This window comes from Lathyrus oleraceus, chromosome 2, assembly GCF_024323335.1.
Source record: "Lathyrus oleraceus cultivar Zhongwan6 chromosome 2, CAAS_Psat_ZW6_1.0, whole genome shotgun sequence".
NCBI classification, from domain to species: Eukaryota; Viridiplantae; Streptophyta; class Magnoliopsida; order Fabales; family Fabaceae; genus Lathyrus; species Lathyrus oleraceus.
In genome coordinates, this window is record NC_066580.1 from 165957779 (window position 1) to 165983542 (window position 25764).

Sequence of the window (25764 nt, forward strand, 5' to 3'; positions counted from 1 at the left end):
TTTTAGATAACTAATTTAAAACATTTATATGGTTTAATTCAATTTGATATGATTTAATTTGAAACAGTATTTGAAAATTATTTTTTATAAATATTAATATTATAAAGATATAGAAAAATTATATTCTCAAGCACGTGAATTTAAGAAGAGTTTTCAAATTTTTGAATTGACATGTATTTTGGGTCGCTCAAAAGTTTAAAGAAGAAGACTCGTTGAATTTAAGAAGAGTTTTCAAATTGTTAAATTAATATGTATTTCAGCTTGGTCAAAAGTTTATATAAGAAGACTCATTTGTAAGATCCAATTTAAAATACTGACATAATAGACATTAATACATGTATGATTTCGTCAAAAGGTAGGACACATGATCTCAACTGCTAGTACCTCATTTACCATTATATCTGATCGGACAACTCTCCACATTACATTCGGGGTTACACGTAAGTGATATTAATTGTCATCCATATATAACCCCTATCACTCGTCATTTACATATATTATCTTGTTGGAACAAATTTGGTTAATACCATATCCCTTGGGTTTTGATGATAACAAAGTATTTAAATAACAATTGGGTATTCTAATATTTGTTCAAGTATGAAGGATTATATCATTAAGAATAGATGAAGAAATGTTTGAGGAATTTGAATCTGAAGATCAGACTCAGGCTCTGAAGATCACTTATAAAAACTCTACCTCTAATGGAGATATAGACTCTGAAGAAGTCCACTCTAAAGAAAGCCAACCTCTGGTGACCCAAACTATGAAGCTTTAGAAGCCAAGAAGAGGATTCTGATGTGATCAACCTCTAAAGAGTGGAGTCTGAAGGAAAGTCAACCTTTGAAGTAGAAACTTTTCTACCAAGGCAACTCTGACAGATTCAGAACCTTTTTATTCACGTGAAGACTTAAGAAAATATCTCTCTCTTGGTGTCAGGCTTTAAAGGATCATACCTCTTACAGAAATGTGTTTGCTTGATGTGTCTAATCAAGTACAAAGGTTAACCAACCTTTTGGTGAAATTCTTCAAGGTCTATTTTCTCCCTCTCTTTATAAGGAGCTACAGGAACGAAGTAGAAAACTACCACACAATATTACACCATACCAAAAGAGAAGTTAATTTGTCAATATTGTTATACTTGAACATCTTAACCCTAATATATTTTAGAATTTCTTAAGTCTTGGAGTCTTTCTAAGTTGTACTCATTATACACCTCTGGTTGTATATGAAGTGTAGTTATTACCCAAATGTCTTAACATTTTCTTATATATTAAAAGTATCTTGCTTTAATGCGTAAGAATTTGAAGTCTTTAGCTTGTGTTCTAGATCAAGAAAGTCTCGGACTTGTATGTTTAACAAAGGAAGTCTTCAGCTTGAGAGCATGAGAAATGAAGTCTTAAACTTGTGTATTTGAGAAAGGAAATCTCTTGCTTGTATGCTTGAGCAGTTGTAATCAGTTTTGTTATAGTGGTAATCCCTTGGAAGATCAAGGGGATTGGACTACTCTAAATTTATGAGAGGAATCAGGATAAACTGCTTGTGTACTTAATTTTAATTTCTTTCTTCTGTACACACTTATTCCACTACTGTCAACTCTGATAAGGTCTTTCAGAAATTAATCTATTTTTCTGAGTCAGGCTATGAACCAAGTGTTTAGACTCTATATAGAAACATTAGAAGAAGAAGCTCTAAAGACTTAAAAGAAGGAAAATACCAACATAATTCACCCCTTCCCCCCTCTTGTGTTTTTCTCACCTTCAGTTTGCATCAGAGAAAGGTATGTGTTAACCACTTAACATTGGTGTAGAAAAGATCTTGAGAAAAATACCTATTTGATTATGGTTGATGGAGGTCTCACTAATCCTTTTGGTAGGGTTAATCATGATTACAGTACCTCTGAGAAAAATAATTATACAACTAGACCTCCCACCTTCATTGGAGAATCCACTGAGTTTGAATGGTGGGAAAGAAAAATGTATACTTACATCATAGGTCTTGATGATGATTTATGGGACATTTTGGAAGATGGCGTTAACATCCAAGTCAATGGTGTTAGAATGGTGTGTGATAGAAAATCTCTCCCATTTGAGAAGAATGAGATTTACAGAACACATCATCAAGTTATAGGCATATTCTGGTTGATGTTTTACCTCGTTCTGAGTATATCAAAATCACTGATAAATCTACTGCTCGGACCATCTTCAAATAATGATGTGTCACCTATGAAGGAAACAAGCAAGTCCAGGAAGCTAAAGCTAATCTTCTAGTGCCACAATATGAGATGTTCAGAATGAAAGAGGATGAGAACATTGAAACTATGTTCTCAGGGTTTCGAGTAATTGTGTATGGACTTCAGGTTCTAAATAAGAGCTATACTACCTCTAATCATGTCAATAATATTCTTAGAATTCTTCTTGTCAGATACAGACCCAAGGTAAGAACAATCCATTAGGCTAAAGACTTGAAAAAATTAAGTCTATAGAGTCTTATCATCAATATCCAAAGCCATGAGGTGGAGCAGAATGGATATGAGCCTATAAATAAATTCAAACCACTAACCTTGAAATCCATGGTAGAGAAATCAAGTGATAAAGTTGTCAGATCCTCAAAAGTATGGAAACCAGAAGAAGATTCTGATGGTGACACTGATGATGAGGAAATGGACTTTATCACCAAGAAGTTTCAACATCTGGCTAAAAAGAACAGAAGGTTCTCTAGCAGTGGATCTAGCCTCAGAGGAACAAGCTTCAGAGTTAACAAAGATGATCAGAAATGGTGTTTCAATTGTCAAAATCCTGATCATTTTATAGCTGATTGTCCAGAGATTCAGAAGGACAAAGATGAAAAGGGAAGCTTTCAAAAGAAAAACTTCAAAAGAATGTTCAAGAAAAGTATCATGGCAACATGGGATGAAATTTATAATGAAGAAGAAGCTTATGAGAATAAAGAAGAAGCCAATCTTAATTTGGCGGCTTCAACATTATCAGACTGAGAATCAGTAGCTGATTCTGACTCAAATCCATAGGATGCTGATGAGGTATTCTTTAAACTTATTAGATATGACAAATTACTTTTATTTAAGATCTTATGTACATATGTCAGTAGAAATCCAGACACATGAGAATATTGAAAAAGCAATATGATCTTTTGAAAGATGAACTAAAATCATCTCAAAAGAAAACTAAATCTCTTGAATGAGATCATATTTGTCAAGTAAATAAAGTGCCTAATAAAGCCTTGAGTGAGCATGAACTGCCTCTTCAAGAATTTATAATAACTGGTTTTAAAAGAACTAAACTTTCTCCCATGTAACGAAACCTTTTAATCCAAGGAACAAAACCTTGATTAACCCATCAAATCCTTCTTCTTCAAGCTCTTATAAAAAGTGGATGTATTATCAATTTATGCCTACGAATAATGCTAAGGTTATAAATCAATAAGAACCTATAATTGTAGAATCATAAGTTCTGAAGAAATCAGAACTTAAGACCTCAAGGTCAAAAGTTCTGAAGAAATCAAAACCAATGATTCTTAAGTCAAACGTTATAAAAGAAACTGAATCTAAGACCTCAAAGTCAAATATTCTGAATAAGATAGAACCTAATATATCCAGTTACTGTAGCGGTAAAATTTTTGAGATTAAGCTATTTATTAACCTAACTCACAAAGCAAGAGTCACCACCGCGCTTTTATTATATCCAAAGGAAAGGGAAAAAGAACGAACAAAACCTAAAGATGTTTTAAAACAAAACTAATAAGAAGAGATAAGGGGTTGGGTGTTGGTTATGCAAAGGGAAGTTATTAGCACCATAAACATCTATAGTACTCTATAGGAACCTCTTTGAAAATCTGTGCATTTTGGCTTTAAATGGTTTATATGCAAAAGATTGGGGAGAAGAGAAAGGAAATGGTTTTCATATTTTGTGTTTGTCAACATTTTCTGAGCCTCATGCCTACATACCAACAATGTGTAATAGAGGATAAAAACCTCGTAGTTCATGGTAAAAATAACAAAGATGTTTGTTTTTGTTCATTTACAATGAAAAAACATTTTGTCATTTTAAGGCGAATACTTAACTAGCCAGCCACAAGTATGAGAACTTTACATCACCAAGAAGAAGGGGTCCAACTTGGATAAATATCAACAAATATGCCACTAGCTCTCTTACATGGAAAAGAGTTATCATCAAAATTATGGGCATAGGAGAATTAGATCTCAACTAAGGAAATGATTCATGTCAAAACTTTGAGAAAAGGTTTTAAAAGTAAAAGCTAGGGAGGAAAGATCTAACCAAGAGATAACAAGCTTTATGACACGAGTCAAGCAAGAATCCCCTCTTTTGGATTAAACCTTAAGCAAGTCAAATAAGAAAAGAATAATCCATGTATCAGATGAAACCAAAGTAACCGAGCCAAGTCTTTAAAATAAACCAAAAGTCAAAGGTACTAGATGAATCCCAAGGTCTCAGATCAAAAACTCTCAAAGCAAATGGGTCAAGGTCCTAGTTATAACTCCATAGCTCCACAATAATGCTAATGATAATAACCTCAAGTCCATGAATCAAGAGAACCAATTTTTAGGTTTTTTTTTCCTTTATTAATGTCTTTAAAAGAAAAAGAAGTCCAAATGGACAAAGGAAAAAAAGCATAAACATAAACAAAAGTCCAAGTGGATAAAGAGAAAATAACATAAGCATAAACAATATGATATGAGATGCTAAAATAAAAGCATAAAGTAAATAGATAAAAATAAAGAGCATAAGATAAATGACATTAAAGTAAAGTTAATACAATAACATATTAGTATGTTGTGTTAGTAATCAAGAATAAAAAGATAATTTGTTATTTTTTGGAGAACACTCAACTATTCACCCACAAGTATGAAAATATGGACCTTTACATCATCATGAGAATGACTCCAACTTGGATAAAATAAACAAGTATGCTACTAGCTCTCTTAGGTGAAAAGGAAACAATATTTTTCACACAATATCATGGGGAGTAGGAGACTTAAAATGTCACTTATGAAAATGACTAGCTTTCACATTTGAAAAAAATTTAGAGCTATGTTAAGCAATCGTAATTGGACTTATGTAGAAGTCACGACTATCTGAGGTCAATCAATAATAATATTTGCGTTAATACATGCTAAAGAAAACATATGTGTATCATTCTCCTAAAGTTATTCCACAAAAGAAAAGAAAAGAGGAATGATCAAGCACAAAGGTTAGGATCGTTGTCCATTACATCAAACAATACTTCATGATACTTAGGACAAACTTATGCATCTATCCAAAGTACTTTAAATGATCCATAATCAATTAAGAGGTATATTTGAAATGATGAAAGTTCATTAAGTATTAATTCATACATCATGAATAAGTGGACACAAACCATCCAATTGATCAAAATAAAAAGGGAGAGGAAGAGATGAAGAAGAATATAAGAGAGATCAAACCCAAATCAGATCAAAGGATTGATCAGTCATCATCAAAATCAATCATCCATTTTTGTGGATTAGGGCTTTCACCCCATAAACATCCAAGATCCATTGAGTTTGATGAGATCTATGATCAAAACAACCAAGATCCAAGGCTAACAGAAGTCAACAAAGGTCAAACAAGCATAAAATGAAAGAAAATAAAATTAAATGCATTAAAAATATTTTTAAAATGAATTTTAAAAGAGAAAATCCATAAAGCCCTTCAAAACACCAAATAAATGGCCAAGAAAACTATGGAAGGTTGGAAATAAAATAACAAACATAAATAAATTTTTCAAAATTTAAAAATGCATAAAAGTATTTTTAAACCAATTAATACAAATGAGAAAAGATAAAATCCATGAAAAATAGAAAATCAAGAAAATAAAATGTGAAAAATGAAAATCACATGAAGAAAAATAAAATAAAATTTTTGAAATTATTTTTGTATTTTTTGGATAAAAAATGAATTTCTTATGAATTTTCAAAGAAAATTCAATTTAAAATGAAAAACAAAAAGAAATAATAAAAAAACCTGAAGCGATGGATCTGACCTCATTAATTGACGTGGCAGATCCAACAACTATCAGGCTACGACGCACAATGAAATCTTTTCAAAATAAAACACGGAATCAAATTGAAAATGGACCAATCAAAATATTTCAAATTGCCAACATGTATGGTCAAACTCATAAGACCTTAAACACTCTGATAATCTTCACCGGTGATCCCTCATCGGAGTTTCATCGTTTTTAAAATTCAAAACATTAAACTACCATCAATATGATCGCTTCCTCATCACGAATTCCACCTCATGCTCAAAATTCATTTATCTAAACTGAGCATGGAGAATTTCAGAGAAGTTTCAGAAACAAAAAAGTCACGAAAAGTGACATTAAATGATGAACAAGATCAATCAATACCGGATAAGTTAGGGGAAAACATCAGAGAGTGAAGGACTACATTGTGGTAACTTGTTTGAGTTCAAATGATTCTTAGAACTATCTTGTCCAAATAATTATAAGAAGTTGATGAAGCTTGATCTGGTCAGAGAACTTCAGAAGGTCTTAGAGCTTGGGAGTTGTTGCAAAAACTTTAGAGAAGACCGAAGGTGCTAATGGAATAAGGCAATTGGCTTGAAACAAGCTAAAACTCAAAACATGATAGCTCAATTTTTTGGAAAAATTTCAGAGTGAAGTAGTGGTTTCTTGCCTCTCAAAAGCTTGTGAATGAAGCAAACATGTTTCTCTATTTATAGGGAAATGATTAGAGATTTCATACGTGCTAAATTATCCTCAATTCAAGCAAAACAAATTTTCTCATGATGTGTGAAAAGTGTGACTTGCAAACCATCAAAATTCAGTCAAATCATGTGTTTTAGGAGTCATTTAACTTCTGAAGACTTGATTAAGCATGTTGAGGTCTAAATCGCACGGTAAATTGGCTTGTAATTGAGGATTAGTGAAGTTCAAAATCTGGATCATGGCGATTTCTTCAGTTCTAAGTCATCATGTTAAACTCAATGAGGCATCTTGCTCAGGAGGCTTTTTGATCCCATTCTTCTTGCAATTTTTTGACATCATATCAAATATCATAATGTGTCAACAAAGGTTTCATTTGGATGCTTGAGCACAAAATTATGACATGTTGAAGTTGGCACGGAAATCTGGTAATGTACCTTGGAAAATTCTAAGTCTCAAATGGCTGAAAATGACCTACAATGTCTAAAATAATTCAATGGCCTTCTAAGCATAACTTGACTCTGATCCTTGAAGAAAACCTGTAGAGTGCATCACAAATGATATTGTTCAAAAGAATCAGCATTAAATGGTTAAAATTGAAGAAGTTAAAATCCTTGAAAGTTGAGAAAAAGTCACTTGAAAATAGGTCAAATTTCACTAAGTCCACAAATGACCTATAATGTCTTCAAACTTATGAGGATCATCCAAGCATAATTGGCTCTTATCATGAAAATAGAAGATGTAAAGGATAATGAGAAGAGTCATATGCAAAAGGAGGATTCAAAAAATGTTGAGAATTGAAGGAGTTGTGATGATTTTAACTTTGACTTCAAATGTTGACTTTATGGTCAAACCTCTTGGAATAAGCTTGTGTACTTCGAATTTTCTTGCATTTAAAGGTACATGGATGATCATATGAACTCAAAATAAGGTTTCCTTGAATGTATTTTCATTAAATTGCTCAAAGTTTGAGGTAACTTGTTGAAGAAGGCATGGAAATAAACACATGAACCTTTGACTTCTCTTGAGGAATAAGCAATAAAACTTTGAGATACTCTTGAATAAAATGAGATTGAAAGATGCTTGAGGATATTAGAGATCATGTTTTGAGAGATATCCCCTTGAGAATCAATGGTTGAACACACTTTTACTTGATGAATCAACACAAACCCTAGCTGAGGAACCATGCTTGATGCTCTTCATGAATCAAAACATATTTTTTTCTATTTTTGATTAGTGGTTAGATAAGAAATGAACATATAAATACAAAGATGAAACACTAACAAAGAGGTGCTTGATAATCCCTGCAAAATCCCAAAGATGAGAGGGAGAGGACAAAGATGTTATCTTGTTTGTATGCAAGGATGCAAATGATATGGGGGATCTTAGGGTTAAAAATTAGGGTATGACAAATGCCCCTATTTAATTTTCTTCAAAATTCAGAGATATGAAGATTAAAATCTACACCTCGACGAGATTGAGGAGACTTAAATACATAAGACCTAATTTTTGGCCCTAGGATACTGCAAAAATGCTTATGATATGAATGCAGACAAGGATCGAGACAAAGAACTGATGGAGCAATGAGGGGATTGAAATTATACAGGGGAACAACATATTCCAACGAGGGAACCCAGTTGGGGACAGACAAAGTTCCGTAGGGGCAAGGGAAAGACGTGCAGACAAAACTACAACCCGAAACTTCTAGAGACAAAGGGATGTACTCCCGGAAAATAAAGCATCGGGAAACGACTCGACTCGGGAATAACTATTGTATTCGAAAGAAACCAATGCATAGTTAGAAAAAAATGAACCAAAGACCCAACGGGGGAAAGACTTATCAAAGTAACACTCCATCAGGGAACATATCAATCAAAGGGGACTCCCAAGTCCACTAGGGGGATAAATTAGCTAACTTCCAGCCAAGTGATAGCTTAACAACGACAATAATCCCAAAAGGAAAGATTACCAACTACCAACCAAGTGATAGTTTAACAAGGTAACCAATGAAAGATAAAAAGAAATATTACCTAATTATCAGCCATGTGATACCTTAACATAGGTAATAAGCCAAGAAGGAAAGATTAAAGACTACCAGACAAGTGATAGCTTAACAAGGTAAAAATAATATTACCTAACTATCAACCAAGTGATAGCTTAACAAATCTAATGCTCGAAAGGAAAGGATATCAACTACCAGCCAAGTGATAGCTTAAAAAGGTAACCTACCAGAGGTAAAAAGGACAATTACCAACTATCAGCTACGTGGTAGCTTAACAAAGGTAACCAACCAAAGGTAAAATGAGATATTACTAACTATCAGCCAAGTGATAGCTTAACAAAGGTAATAGGATCCAGGGACCAAAGTTCAACCCAGGAATAAACTGGAGAGAAACAGTCAAGAAAGACTTAATTCAATGAGGAAATGAACTTATTTGAGGATTAATTACATCCAGATAATGAACTGGAAAGGAAAAATGAAGCAAAACCATCCACGAGGATCAAACTCTGTGGGGAATTAGAAAGGATATGCAGTTTCTACTTAAGGTGGACACTCTATTGAAGAGGGAACACACACACTCTGCAGGGAGGAAAACCACCAAAGAGTGGGGAAAGTGTCAAGAAATGCAAGATGCACAAATAAATGCCATGATGTTTTGCGTATGCTATGATTATGTGTATGAATATGCTGACAAAACAGGCACAGAGGGTTAGACTAATAAAATAGTATAACTGGGTACTTGGCTAATCTCAATAAGGTGGAGATGCTACTGGAGATCTTGCTAGGGGTTCATTTGAAGAAAAACCCTGCAAGGAATGATCATAAGTCATCAATGGAGATAAATCCTGATACAAGGCTTAAATCCTTCTGCACAGAGAAAACAAATATTTCCTAGAGACCCAAAGCTAATCCTCTAAAAGCACGAACTTCGTTCCGATGGAGTGAAAGGTAAGCCGAGGATAAGAAACATCCAAACAAACTTTGACACAAAGACTTGTTGGAGACTTCACTGAGGAATCTACCATTCCCGCAATCTTTGATGTGGGAATTGATGAGCCTGAATACATTAATAAGGAAAGTTTTGTCTTAAGAGAACATGGAACTCCGTAGTTCAAGATCTTACCATCCTTGAGATCACTATTAAAACTCATTCTTTATATTCACAGATCGAGGAAAATATTTTTTATAAATTTCAAAAACATGATTGTTTATATATCTTTTGTTTCAAAAATTATTATAAAAAATAAATGAAATTTCGTAAACTGAAACAAGATAATAATAACAAACAAATGGGCAAAAGGCTCAAATTTTATTGATAAAGTGGTAGTCCTCAAATGGCGTGACTCCATGGATCATTACAAAGTTGAAAAATGGTAAGTTTGTGGAAAATGCTACATTGAACTACAATCTCTCTAACAACTTTGAATTTTGCTATGCTTAGAACTTCGGTCGAGGATGATTGAATGATAATCTTTAATAGACATTATTTCTTCGAATGATCAAGTATGGCATGATGTAGTTACTTGCAATAATCCCTAAATTTTGCCTAGATTTCCCTCTTGGGTATTCAATCTACTGGGATGATTATTTTCTGTTTATGTCTCTAATATTTGCATGGACCTCCCTTTAAGGTTTTCCATCCACCGAGACACTCATTTTTGCCTAAACTTCCCTTTCGGGTTGTCAACTTAGCAAGCTGTTATTTTATTTTTCTAGGAGAAATATTTCTTGACTGCATCGACATTGACAAGACAAGGGAGCTCCTCACAATCCATAGTCGTAAGAGTCATTGTACCGCTAGAGGAGACTCTCTTAACAACATATGGGACTTCATAATTACGAGTCCACTCTCCCCTAGACTCAATGTTGATAGACAATATCTTATTGAGCACGAGGTCTCCTTATCTAAATACGTGAGGTCTAACCTTCTTGTCAAATGTTTTCTTCATTCTCTTTTTGATATATTTGGCCATGACACAAAGCTGTCATCCTCTTCTCTTAAATCAAATTCAATTGATCATATCTGCTTTGACACCATTTAGCCTCAAACAATTTGGCTTCCATCAAGACTCATATTGATGGGATCTCAACTTCTACGGGGAGTACTGCTTCCGTGCCATACACAAGAGAGAAAGGGGTTTCCCTTGTTAAAATGCAGACGAATGTAAGATACACATTCAAAGAAAAATGGAGCATCTCATGTAAATCTTTATATGTCACAACCATTTTCTAGATAATCTCCTTAATATTCTTATTTGCAGCTTCAACAACCTCATTCATCTTCGGTCTATAAGGAGAAGACTTATGGTGTTCAATCTTGAAATTGTTACAAAGCTCTTTCATCATCTTATAGTTCAAGTTTGACCCATTATCAGTATTGATCTTACTTAGAACACCATATCAGTAAATAATTTGATTCTTGATAAATCTGATCACAACCTGCTTGGTCACATTAGCATAATATGTTGCTTCAACCCATTTGGTGAAGTAATCAATAGCCACCAGAATGAAACTATGTTCGTTCAAAGCTTTAGGTTCAATCATACTAATAATGTCAATTCCCCACATAGAGAAAGGCCATGGGGATAAAATAACATTGATAAGAATTGGAGGCACATGAATCTTATCAGCATAAATCTGACATTTATGACACTTCTTCACATATTTACAGTAATCATATTCCATTGTCAGGAAATAGTAACATGCCCTTAATATCTTTTTAGCCATTGCATGCCCATTTACATAAGTACCAAAGGATCCTTCATGAACTTCTTTCATTAACATGTATGCTTTGTGTCTATCCATGCATCTGAGCAAGACCGTGTCAAAGTTTCTCTTGTACAACACATATTCATTCAGAAAGAAATTACCAGGCAGTCTTCATAAAGTCTTCATATCTTTGCTGAATGCCCCAAGCAGGTACTCCTGATTTTGGAGGAAAAACATGATATCATGATAACAAGGCTTATCATCTATGACTTCTTTTGATGCAAACACATGGGCAGGCCTATCGAGGCGCATGATCGCGACTTAGTAACTCTATGGGAATCGTGACTACAAGTGCACAGTCGTATCGCGTAATTTCAAAGATTATCGAACCCACAAGGACTAATAATCAAACGTATCATTATCTAATGTTACTATGTAAATGTAAGGCTGATGATCATTCTAAGATTGGAGGGATGAAGAGAAACAACTATAATGTAAATAGAAGATTAACAAAGATATTTGATAAAGGGATATCAGTGTGTAACACATCAAACTTGGGGGATTCGATAGATAGTTGGTGTAATCTTATTTATCAAAATATTCTTCAGTAAAAATTATTTATAAAAAGGACTTAGTCTCACACTCTCGTTTTTATTGACTCTGACCATACTCTTTAACCAGAATGCTTGCCTCTCGCGGTCTCATTTTGAATTTAAAAGTAATTTTTGAATATGAATAAAGTCTAATTAATCCTAAAGCGCTCTCGCTGTGTTTAGGATTAATGCCTAGTTTCAACTATCTGGTTAAAATCTCAAACTCTCGTTCTTATTGACCGTAACCTTTGTTTCTGTTGTCCTCTCGTACGAAAAACAGTTTTGAATAAAACAAAGTAAAACCAGTAAATTAAGTTTTATAATATCCAACACCAATTATTTACGAATCCCGTCGTTTCGAAGGTCTTTACATACTGATACCTAGAGGTTTAGCCGTACATATATCCGGTAACATACATGGTATTCAGACAATCAAGTATACAATAAGGCATAAATAAATAAAATGGCACTTAAAATAAAACCTGGAATATAAATCGAGAATTGAAATGAATCCTGATTCTTCAAATTAAACAATGCCGGCAAGCTTTGGCAATCAAGTACACTGTTACAATCAAATTCAAATGTGTAAACAATAAGTTGCAATAGTCCCTGATGTGGAGAATCTATTTCTTTTTACAAAGTAAGAAACTGCCTAAGAAAATCTAACAAAAAGAATCTGACTGAAAAAAATGCCCCCTGGTGAGAAAACCGACCCTCCTTTATATACTTTCACCTCCTTTAATTGTAGCATTCACTGTTTGAAAAGGTAAGTGGAAGTCATGGCTAAAATTGTGGAGGTCGTGGCTAAAAAGGTGGAGAGAAAATAGGGGAGACCGGGTTGATGGTGGTTGCCAAAACCCTAGTATGATCTCCGTGGAGAGCACCACCTTTTTGAGGGATGGGCGCCACCACTTCCTTGCTTTGTGGCGGGCGCCACCACTCCCTTTAGGTCATGTGGCGGGCTCCACACATCTAAGTGGTGGGCCGCATGCTCTCTATTTTTCTCCATTTTATTCTCTTTTTCTTTCCTTTTTGCTATTTTCCACTTTGCTTGCTTACATCTTTTATTCGATAAATACCTGCAATAAATATAAAATACTGCACAATAATAAGTGTTAATCAAGTAAAAAGCAATGCATATGAAGCCAAATATACGATACGTTTTTGCATTATCACACTCCCCCGTACTTAAACCTTTGTTTGTCCTCAAGCAAATGTTGGGTACATGAATAAAAAGTTTAGTAATAACTTTGCAGCATAAAGTATCAAGACTCGTAAAAGACACAGTTGCATTCGGATACTCATTCTAGTGTATAAAATTTACTTTGGTCAAAAATTGCATCAACAGGTACTAACTTCCACACTAAGGGTATCGTTGGAACACATAGTCACAATAGTGAAACCATAAGTCTCCCTCCTATACAAACCAATATGAATTCCTAAGCCTAGCTTACTAATCCTTCTCATTATCTTTTTTCATTCTGGCGCAATCACATTAAGCTCGTTATCCTTTCACATTCATAGCAAGATAATCTGTTAGTGACTATGATATCATCTTTATTATTTCTTTATTTTCCGCACTTTGGCTCAAATAACAGTAAAGATGGTTATACCATCGACTTCTCGCGTAGTGTGTGCTTAGGATGGTGTTGAATGCTAGATAAACTACTTAAGGAATAATAAAGGATAGAATTTAAAGTTATGGCATGACAAGTACTCAAATCGATCTTATACTTGGGAGATTTAAGGTGTTAAAATGATACCGATCTTGTAAAGTTTTTCCAAATCTCTACAATTCAACCTCATTTTTATTTATAGGTTAGAATTTTCAAAATATGTATTGTATCTCTAAGTCTAGATTTTTTGCAAAAAATTTTGTATGGCTTAAGCAAATAGGAGAATTAGTGAATAACGGAAACCACACATAAAAACTCCATAACACATTGATATTTGACTCGACTGACACTTAACAAAAATAAAATAACAAAAGGAAATAACAATACTTTTAATCTACCTAGAGAGTGATAAATAAAAATGCTAAAGCTTCCTCCCCCATACTTAAACCTTGCATTGTCCCTAATGCAACAACATAAGATAGGAAAGAAAGGTAGAACTTGGATAGCCTGCTATTGGCACCTTCTGCCACGTGTTCGTGCGCGTCCACCATTCCCAGACTGGTGGGGTGGCGCGTAGTCTTGTAGATCTTCCACACGCACTATCAATGTTTCCATTTCATCGATCAAGCCAGACATGTTCTATTTGGTTTTGAAAGCATAGTCTTGCTGATCATGCTGCATCTGGCAAAGGATTTGCAGCATTTCTGTTTTCTGAGCTTCCATATTTTGGATTTGTAGGTCACGCTGAGCGTCTAATTCGCTACGCCACAGCAGTTCAGCATAAATTTCATCAAGAGTGGCAGGTGCGACATTTCTTCTTCTGGGTCTTTGGCTGGATGATGTACCTGTAACATTTTCATATGACATGTGTGTGGTGTGTGAGTGTGTATCAGTAGTAGGAGCAGCTTGCTCCGGAATATAACCCTCATCAGTGTCCCCGCCAGCAGCCACATTCTCAGAAGTGTGCGCGGGGACCGAATCATTAATATAACAAAAAAATTCTTGGTTACGCACATCTGTGCGAGTTGGATTTGCGAGGATGAAATCTTGTAACACATTATTTTCAATTATTAGATTAAACTTACCGTCTCTCCTTCGTTTTACCAATTTCATGCTCCTCGCCATGTCAATGTCAATGGCATGATTCGGGAGCGGGATTAGCCGGGAGAATTTTTCTTCGAGTCCTAGGACTCCTTCTATGGAAGTTATTAAACCTCCAAAAATAATCGGCCCTCCCTTCGCATTGATAATGGTCTACATGTGAGAGAACATAAAGGGGACGATATTCACCTTTTGTGGAAGAAAAGTGGCGAACAAATAAAAGAGTTCTTTTTTGTTCACCTTGTTAGAGTTTGCTCGGCTAAAAATGGTGGACGCTAATATTTGGCAGAAATATTGAAAAGCCAGGTTGTGAATTAAAGTGGCTTTGTTTCCCTCAAAACTATGGGTTATTGCACCTGTTATTGCCCTCCAAAATGGTTGGAAGGCACGTTACCAACCCTTAGTATCTGGGACCTCACTTAATACGCCATCCCCATGGGGAAACTATAGCAGGTCCGCTAGTTGGGAAAATGTAAGATCATATTCAATGTTGAACAAACAAAATTGGACAGTCCCACTGGAACAGTTTGTCTTGGGTGTGGGACTAAAAATTAATGAACTTAGGACTTCTAGTGTTAATTGAGCATAGACAGGGTCCTTAAAAGATAGGAAATAATTTTAATTTAAAGTGTCTAGCATATGGTTAGCACTATCTAAAATTCCTAAGCCTAATAAGCAGGGTTCATCGGCGTACCTTGTTGATGCGATTTTTCTTGCGCTTAGAGCCGTGTACGTCTCTTCCTGCAATTCACCTAGTTCGCCGTTTCTGAACACTAATTTGTATTCTCTCATATGTGCCATGACTGAATTTCACACTTCTTGTGTAATGTAGTGAGAATATAGCTAGAGAGAGGAGAATTATGCTTATGAAAGGTGTGGTTATGTGAGATTATGTTGGTGGTTTATATAGAGATTGTTGTGGTTGGGAACTGATGAATGAAATAAATTTTATTTAAGGTCTTCAATGTCGTGGTCAAAGGATGTGAGAGTGGTTGAAGAACTTTAATAGAGTGTCCAGTATGCAAGTACCAAGGCAATTAAAGCAATCATGTGACATTAGTACATCATTGTGAATGTGAACGTTAGTGTAGTGGCTGGCACCACTTTTTATGTGTGTGGCGGGCGCCACTAGGGACTTGTGGTGGGCGCCACAGTCTTCACATGGGCGCCACAGCCTGTGTGTGGCAGATGCCACATGCAGTGTTGTGTGTTCCCATGTGTGAACCTTTTTATGGTTTTGACCATAATTTTTCCATTTGAATTTTGATTGACCGACATTATATAGTGGTTGTATAATTAGGTAGAATAAAACCAACATAATATATAGGTAGAAATGAGAAATAAGATATGGTAAAATGAAATTAAAATGCAAGATTGAAAAATAAAAGAATGAGGTAGACATGAAAAGATGATATAATTTGTCTACTGGAATAAAAAGAAAAGAAGTAAATAAATTCCCAATGTGTAAAAACAATAACGAAATTCAAAACATAAAATAAAATAAATGTCAGTAAATCGGTAATATTCAAATAAATTAGCCATTACGGAAACTACTGGTAGGAGGAGCGAATGAGTAAAAGTGCTGGTAAATGTGATCCAGGTTCTCAGTCACTACATCCATAAAGCCATGGAATTCCACGCGGAAAGTGCTCAACCCGCCTCTCAGGTTGCGATGTCTGTTTGGACAACTTCGACGGCAGCAACATGATCGGTAGGAGGTGCGACATTTATAGCTGGGACGTGTGATTCAGCATTAGAGAGAAAAGTATCATAGTGGTCGTAGATTTGGGGTCTCTCTGGAGGAGAAGGTGGTGCATCTGGTGGTCTATCCAAATCATAGAGCCAATTGTTCCTATCATGTACACTCGTCCTATGGTCTGGCAGGGTAAACATGAGTACTACTTGGCGGTTAATTAGAAATTCAAAGACATCCGGGCCTAGGTTCCTAATGATACCGGTGTTAAAACATAATCTGATATTCATTGGTAGTATCCCACCTAAAGGGTTGAGCCTGGTAAGTGGCTGTCTCAGTCCGATGGCATTTGCTATCATGGTCACTAAGCCTCCTACTAAGATTGGTCCATGGTTATCCTGTGTTATACGGTCCAAATTAGCTATCATAAATGTAGTGGCGTTTACAGGTCGGTCCTGTGATGCACAATACATTATAAAGAGTTCGTCTTTAGACATGGAGGTTATGTTCTATTCCTTTCCAAATAAGGTGTGAGTTAGGATCTTATGAAAGTAATGAATGGCAGGGTTATGGATGTTCTCGGAATGCATAAGATCCGGCTCGGGATGGTTGTTTTCTGTGATGCTACCCCAAAAGTAATCTAATTCATGGTCTAAAGTCTGTCTTCCTGGGTAATGGTAAAGGTGTTAGGACCATTAGGGCATCCTAGGAGTTCAACTATTTCTCTATGGGTGTAGCGGTACTCAATATCGAACAACCTAAAGGTGATGAGGCCTTTGTTAAATCCCATACCATGGTTTGGAAGGTAAACTAGGGAACTTAGGAATTCTAAAGTCAACCTACTGTAGGAACTAAATTTTCTTTTGATAACAAAGGTGTCCTAGCCTAGTTGGTTAGTAAGGAACATAACATTGTCTCTAATACCTAACTTGCTCATGGTACATCCATCTGGGTATAAGGTTAGTGCCATTTCTCTCTGAGCTAGAGCCTCATAACATCTTCTTTGACCTCTGCCTCTGAAGACTATATCCATGTAATCTACTTGTTGCATTGTGAAGGTCAGTAGCTAGATAAATTTAAGTAGATAACAACATTAAGTTAGTAATGGTCAATAATAAAGAAAGATACTGATTGACTTTATGAAAAATAAGAAAGAAAGAAAATGAAAAATAAGCAATAGTAATACTCAGAAATTTAGATAATTGAATTAATAGGTAAAAATAGAGTGTGGGTTGTCTCCCACCAAGCACTTTGTTTATTGTTGTAAGATCGGCAGAAATAAAATAGATGTTAATTTGGTAAATGAGCGGGCGGCTCTGCAAGATTTAGATTTGTGATGAAATCATTGTTATCAATGGTGTGGTAATGTTTCAAACGCTTCCCGTTTACTGTAAATGGTTCGCTCGCTTTTCCCTTTATCTCTATCGCTCCATTTGGAAAGATGTTGGTAATTTCGAAGGGACCAGACCAGCTAGAACGAAGTTTTCCTAGAAAGAGTCTAAGGCGGGAGTTAAACAAAAGTACTTTGTCACCTTCCTTAAACTCTTTCCACGATATGCGCCATTTCTTTGTGCTTTCCTTATAGATCCGGGAATTCTCATAGACATCTAGTCTAAATTCTTCTAGTTCATGGATATCTAGTATTCTTTTTTCGCATGCGGCAGTATAATTGAGATTAAGGGTCTTAATGGCCTAATATGCTTTATGTTCTAATTCTACCGGAAAATGACATGATTTTCCATAAACTAGCTTAAAAGGTGTGGTTCCTATTGGGGTCTTATAAGCTGTCCTATATGCCCATAGGGCTTCGTGTAATTTTGAGGACCAATCTTTCCTAGAGGTGGCAACCGTCTTTTCTAAGATTTGTTTGATTTCTAGGTTCGAGACCTCTACTTGCCCACTCGTTTGTGGATGATAGGGTGTTGCTACGTGGTGCTGGACTCCATATTTCAGTAATACCTTTTCAAAAATCTTTGAAATGAAATGGGAGCCACCATCACTGATGACATGTCTCGGCATGCCAAATCTAGGGAAGATTATGCGCTTAAAGAGTCTGATTACCACTCGTGTGTCATTCGTTGGAGAGGCTATAGCCTCGATCCATTTTGGTACGTAATCGACCGCAACGAGGATATACATGTTACCAAAAGAAGATGGGAATGGTCCCATAAAATCGATTACCCAATCATTGAAGACTTCTACTTCCAAAATGCCTTTAAGTAGCATGTCGTCGGGTCTAGATATGTTGCCAGTGCGTTGACACCGGTCGCAATTGATGATCGCGATGTGGACATCTTTCCATAGAGTAGGCTAAAAGAGGTCGTCTTGCAAGATCTTAGCGCAAGTCTTCGAGGTGCTTGCATGTCCTCCATAGGGAGCAGAATGACAGTGGGAGATTATGTTTTCTACCTCATCTTCGGGGACACATCGACGGAAGATACCGTCGGCGCCTCTTTTGAAAAGCATAGGCTCATCCCAATAGTAATGTTTAATATCGTGGAAGAATTTTTTCTTTTGTTGGTAAGTCAAGTCTGGTGGAAGCACCCCAGCTGCTACTTAGTTGACGAAGTCAGTGTACCATGCCAGTGTGGTTTTAGTGTAAATTGCTTCCAATACCTTGTTTGTTTCGGTATCCTTATAAGTTAATGCATATTTATTTGTATTACTTTCTAGTTGGGCTATGATTCGTTCGTAAGGGAAATCTTCGTTTATAGGCACTCGTTTAGGTTCAATACCTTCCATTCTTGACAAGTGATCGACCACGATGCTTCAGTGCCCCTCTTATCCTTGATTTCGAGGTCAAACTCTTGTAGTACTAAGATCCACCTTATGAGTCTTGGTTTGGCGTCCTTTTTATTTAATAGGTACCTAATTGCAGCATGGTCGGTGTAGATAATTATTTTTGCTCCTACTAGGTAGGAACAAAATTTTCCCAAAGCGAACACTACGGCTAAAAGTTCCTTTTCTATGGTGGCGTAGTTCATTTGTGTAGGGTCTAGGGTTCTACTTGCGTAGTATATTGCATGAAGTTTCTTATCCCTTTTTTGTCCTAAGACTGCACCTACAACATAGTCACTAACGTCACACATGATTTCAAAGGGTAATCTCCAATCGGGCGGTTGCATGATAGGTGCGGTGATAAGAGATATTTTCAGTTGTTCAAACGCCGCTAGGAATTTGTCATCAAAGATGAATTCAACGTCTTTCATCAATAAGCCAGTCAGTGGTTTGGTGATTTTTGAGAAATCTTTATTGAATCGCCGGTAGAAACCGGCGTGTTCTAAGAATCTTCATATTTCTCATACAATTTTTGGAGGCTGAAGGTTTTCTATAACTTCTATTTTAGCCTCGTCGACTTCAATCCCCTTATCGGATACTATGTGTCCGAGTACGATCCATTGACGGATCATGAAATTGCATTTTTCCCTTTTTAGCACGAGGTTCACTTTTACGCATCTTTTAAGTACCATTTCAAGATTCGATAAACATCCTTCAAAGCTCTGTCCGCATACAGAGAAATCGTCCATGAAGACTTCCATGATCTCATCTATAAAATCAACGAAAATTGACATCATGCATCTTTGGAATGTTGCGGGAGCGTTACACAGTCCGAACGACATTCGTCGGTAGGAGAATGTACAATAGGGACATGTGAAGGTTGTTTTCTCTTGGTCGTCAGGATGAATAGGAAATTGGAAAAAAATCCCGAATAACCATCTAAATAGTAGAAGTGAGAATGCTTAGCCAATCTTTCAAGCATTTGATCAATAAACGGTAAAGGAAAATGATCCTTCCGAGTGGATTTGTTTAATTTTCTATAATCAATGCACATTCTACTTCGAGTAACCATTCTTTATGCTATAGATTCTCCTTTTTCATTATTAACAACTGTGACGCCTCCCTTCTTCAGTACGACATGTACTGGGCTGACCCATTGACTGTCGGATATTGGATAGATAATACCTGCTTCTAACAACTTTTGCACTTCTTTCTTTACTACATCACTCAAAATGGGATTTATCCTTCTTTGATGTTCTCTACAGGTCTTACTGTCTTCCTCTTGCATTATGCGATGCATGCATATGGAAGGGCTTATTCCTTTTAGATTTGATATATTGTACCCTGAAGCAGTTGGTTATTTTCTTAAAACGTGTAGAAGCTTTTCGGTCTCTATCTTCCCTAAGTCTGCATTGATATTACAGGTCGCTCGAGTTCAGTGTCTAGGAATTCATACCTTATATTTTTGGGTAGTGTCTTAAGTTCTAACCTGTGTCGTGAATGTATATAAAATATAGTCTATCAGATACTTGACTGGAAGTGCACAGTCTAGTCGTTTAGTTTTAAAAGATATCGAACCCACAGGGAACGATGGTCAAACTAATGCTATCGATGTTACTATGTTTAGCTAAGGCGATGATTTTGAGAGGTTCGGTTCAACAAAAATTAAATCTAAAGAAAATTAAGTTTTTAAGAAAATATTAATGAAGGGATATCAGTATGCAATGCATTAATTGTCAGGGATTCGATAAGTCACCGGTGTATATTTTAATTACCAAATACCTTTCAGTAGAAAATACTTACTTAAAAGGCTTTATCTCACACTCTCGTGATTGTTGACTCGGATTATACTCTTAAGTCAGAATGTACGCTCTCGCTGTCCCATTTGAAGTTAAAAATACTTTTTGAAAATAAATAAGTTTTAATTGCTTTTAAAGTGCTCTCGCTGTTTTTAAAATTAATGCCTAGTTTTTACTATCCTGTTCGACCCTCATGCTCTCGCGATTGTTGGTTCTAACCTTATTTAATTTCCCACTCTCGTGGCAAAACCGTATTAAATAGCTTCTCACCCTCGTGACAAAGTTAATTAAATTCAAATTAAAAACCACAGCCAGAAAGATTATTTGAGAAAAGAAGTTTACACTGATTATTATTAAATCTCGTCTAATTAAATTGTTTACATACCGATACCGGTAGTTTAGCCGGACATGTTAAATAATTCAAACACAGACGAACATAATTAATTTAACAATAAAGCAAACATGATTATTTAATAATAAATCAATAATAATAATTGAATAAAAAACCTGGAACTTTGATTAATTTAATAGGCTGAATCTTGAAGTACTTGAGCAGTCCTCCACAAGTCGGTAGGATTCTGCTTCTTCGAAACAAATGCTTAAACTAAACTAACTAAGTTGCGGTAGTTCCCCAATGTAGGAAACTACTACTTTTGGCTAAGTGAAAAACGGAAAGGAAAAAGGGAAAAATCAAAGCTCTGAACGAAAAGTAAACAAATAGCAGTCAAAGAAAATAATGCTTGCTGAAGAAAAATAACGTGAAAATAAAATTGCAGGAGCGAAAAAAAAAAGCAGAGAGATAGGATGAGAGAGAGCGATCCCCAGAAGTCTCCAACTTCCATTCTTTTATAATCTCTCTTGGTCTTCGTGCTTGAGAAAAGTCAAGAGGACCTAGTTGAGTGAGGGATTCACGGGAAGGTGGTTTAAGGAGAGAATATTGGGTTGAGTTGAGGGCGACGTGGAAAAGTTCTGTTTTAAACCCATTACGCTGACTTTGCATACATGACGGTCGTGATGGTCTTGTGGCGTTCGTCACACTTAAGGGTAGTGTGAAGATCATGATAGTGTGTGACGGTCGTCATGTTCACCAAGTTCATATTTTCTGATCTTTCTGTTGTTTCTCTTCTATTTCTTCTTCTTTTCCTTCCTTTTCAATACTTTGCTCATTTAAGAATAGGAATTGAAATACCTACAAAAATAACTTGAACACTTGCGAAATAATCAGAATATAAATGAAAACGATACGATTTTTGAATGTAAATCAAGGCAAATGTACGATACATTTTCGCGTTATCAAGTTCTAGGGATGGTTTCCTCGGGCAAGGCATATGATCAGGCGTTAGTGTTAGGCATTCGCTTAGGCTGTCATCTTGGTATTCCTCACTCCAATTTTCATCTTCAAAAGTAGGAGGCCTTGTAATTTTGAGTATGTCGGGGTATGATGTTTCTTCATTCTCCATTTCTCTTATACATTGGTCGATGACATCTAGTAGACAACAAATATCGTCTATAGCTAATGCCTTTAAGAATTACGTCAAAATGAATTCGACTTTTTCCTCACCAACTTCAAAGGTTAGCTTGCCTTTCTAAACATATATAATGGCTCCGACAGTATCTAGGAATGGTCTTCCTAATATGATAGGGATGTTGGAATCCTCTTTTATATCCATGATTATAAAATCAGTAGGAATATAGAATTGTCCTATGCGTACAAGAACATTTTCTAACATACATACGGGAAATTTAATAGAGCGATCCGCAAGTTGTACGAACATCCTAGTAGGACTCAGTTCTCCCATTTTAAGCCTTTCACATATGGACAAGGGCATTAAGCTAATATTGGCTCCTAAGTCGCATAGTGCTTTGTCTATGACAAACTTTCCGATTACACAGGATATGGAGAAACTACCTGGGTCTTTCAACTTAGGAGGCATATTATTTGGTATTATGGTGTTACACTCAGCAGTAAGTGTAACAGTTTCGTTATCCTCTATCTTCTTCTTGTTAGATAAGATTTCCTTGAGAAACTTAGCATATGAGGGCATTTGAGTGATGGCTTCTGTAAAGCGTATTGTGATATTTAATTGTTTTAGAAGCTCTGCGATTTTTTTTAATTTCCCTACACTTTTAGATTTAACAAGTCTTTGAGGATAAGGGATATGGGGTTTATACGGTGGTGGAGGTACATAAGGTTCTTCTTTCTCTACGTCCTCTTCGTTTTTATCTTCCTCTTGTTCGTCTTCCTTCTCAGTTACCTTACCGGGGTCTTGGTGCATGGATGGGTTTTGAATTCCAGGGTCGGTCGGTCCGTCTAGTTCTGTCCCACTTCGTAGTATAATAGCATTTGCATGACCTTTCGGTTTTGGTTGCGGCTGTCCAGGAAATGTGCCTGCAGGAGCAGTAGTAGGTGCTTGTTGTTGAGCCACTTGCGAAATTTGTGTTTCCAACATTTTGTTATGGGTGGCTAAAGCGTCTACCTTGTTTGCTCACTAGTGTGTATGTTTTGATTTAGGAAATCCTTATTTGTTTGGGCTTCGGTAGGTATGAAGTTTTCCATCATTATTTCTATGTTTGACTTCCTAGGAGCATTTTGAGTATTTGTGGCAGCTTTATGATATCTTGGCGATACAGCAGGTGCTTGGTTATGTGCATACAATGTATTATTGTTTTTGTACGAAAAGTTAGGATGGTTCTTCCAACCTGGGTTATATGTGTTTGAGTAAGGGTTTCCTTGAGCATGGTTTGCCTGGTCTGTGGAGGTTCCAGTCAAGAGTTGACATTCAAGGGCAAAATGCCCTGGAACTCCGCATACCTCACAATTTGGTGCTACGGCAGCCACGGTGGCTGCGGGTGTTATGGTAAAGTTATCTATCTTTTGAGTAAGAGCATCTACTTTGGCATTGACGGGGTCAAGACTACTTAATTCATACATATCGCCTTTCGTTGGAGGTTTCTCTAGGGAGGTTCTTTTGCTTCCATACTGGTAATGATTATCGGCCATACTTTCAATAAGTTGATAGGCCTTTTTATAGGGTTTATCCATCAGTGCGCCACCTGCGGCGGAGTCTATTTTCAATCTTGTGTTGTACAAGAGACCGTTGTAAAAGGTATGGATGATCAACCATTCTTCTAGACCGTGATGTGGACAGAGCGTCATCATCTCTTTGTATCTCCCCCAAGCTTCAAAAAGTGATTCATTATCTTTTTGTTTAAACCCGTTTATTTGGGCTCTTAGCATAGCCATCTTACTAGGTGGGAAATATCCTTCTAAGAAAACATACTTTAACTCGTTCCACATAGTGACAGAGTTGGATGGTAGAGACTGGATCCAAGTTCTATCTCTATCTCTTAATGAGAATGGGAAACAACGTATTCTTATAGTTCCGGGGCAGACACCATTTTCTTTCACTGTGTCTGCGTATTGCAAAAACACTGACAAATGTAGGTTCGGGTCCTCCGTGGGACTACCTAAAAATTGGGTTTGCTTTACGGCTGACAACAACAAAGGTTTTAGCTCGAAATTATTGGCCTCGATGCCAGGGGAAACGATGTTGTTATGTGGTTCATCCTGCGAAGGGATGCATAGTACTTAAGAGGACGGTTCTGCGGTCCTTCGGCCATCTCTGGTCGTATAACTGGTCAGAGATTAGGTTCGTCGAACGGTAGCTTTAATTTCTCGCCTTGAGAGCGAGTACTTGGCATACACTCGACAAATTATAAAGGGAAATAGAATTGTTTTCCTTAGTCTATAATGGGACACACTGGAGTTACGATATTGACTAAATTATTCCCCAGCAATGGCGTCAAAAACTTATCGCAACTTAGTAAGTCTTTGGGAACCATGACTGCAAGTGCACAATCGTATCGTGTAGTTTTAAAGGTTATCGAACCCACAAGGACTAATAATTGAACGTATCATTATCTAGTGTTACTATCTAAATCTAAGGCTGATGATCATTCTAAGATTGGAGGGATGAGGAGAAATAACTATAACATAAATAGAAGATTAATAAAGATGATTGTTAAAGGGATATTGGTAGGTAACGCATCAAACTTCGGGGATTCGATAAATAGTTCGTGTAATCTTATTGATCAGAATATTCTTCAGTAGAAATTATTTATAATGTCTCACATTCTCGTTTTTATTGACTCTGACCATACTCTTAAACCAGAATACTTGGCTCTCGCGGTCCCATTTTGAATTTAAAAGTAATTTTTGAATACGAATAAAGTCTAATTAATCCTAAAGCGCTCTCGTTGTGTTTAGGATTAATGCCTAGTTTTAGCTATCTAGTTAAAATCTCAAACTCTCGTTCTTATTGACCGTAACCTTTATTTGTTTTGTACACTCGTACGAAAAATAGTTTTGAACAAAACAAGAAACTAAAACTGGAAAAGTAAGTTTTATAAAAGCCAACACCAATTATTTATGAATCCCGTCGTTTCGACGGTCTTTACATACTGATACCTAGAGGTTTTGCCGGATATGGATCCGGTAACAGACATGGTATTCAGACAATCAAGAATACACTAAGGCATAAATAATTAAAATGGAAATTAAAATTAAAACTGAAATATAAATCGAGAACTTGAAATGAATCCTTATTCTTCAAATTAAACAATGCCGATAACCGTTGGCAATCAAGTACACTGTTACAATCAAATTCAAATGCGTAAATCATAAGTTGCAATAGTCCCCGATGTGGAGAATCTATTGCTTTTTACAAAGTAAGAAACTGCCTAAGAAAAT

The 25764-nt window shown here is 36.1% G+C and overlaps 1 non-coding gene across 1 annotated transcript; it reads left to right on the plus strand.

Moving 5' to 3' along the window:
* The first annotated feature begins 24145 nt into the window (after positions 1 to 24145).
* On the plus strand, positions 24146 to 24252 carry LOC127124225 (small nucleolar RNA R71). The gene has a single exon (XR_007803847.1). It is a non-coding gene; the product is annotated as a small nucleolar RNA R71 (small nucleolar RNA).
* The last annotated feature ends 1512 nt before the right edge of the window (positions 24253 to 25764 follow it).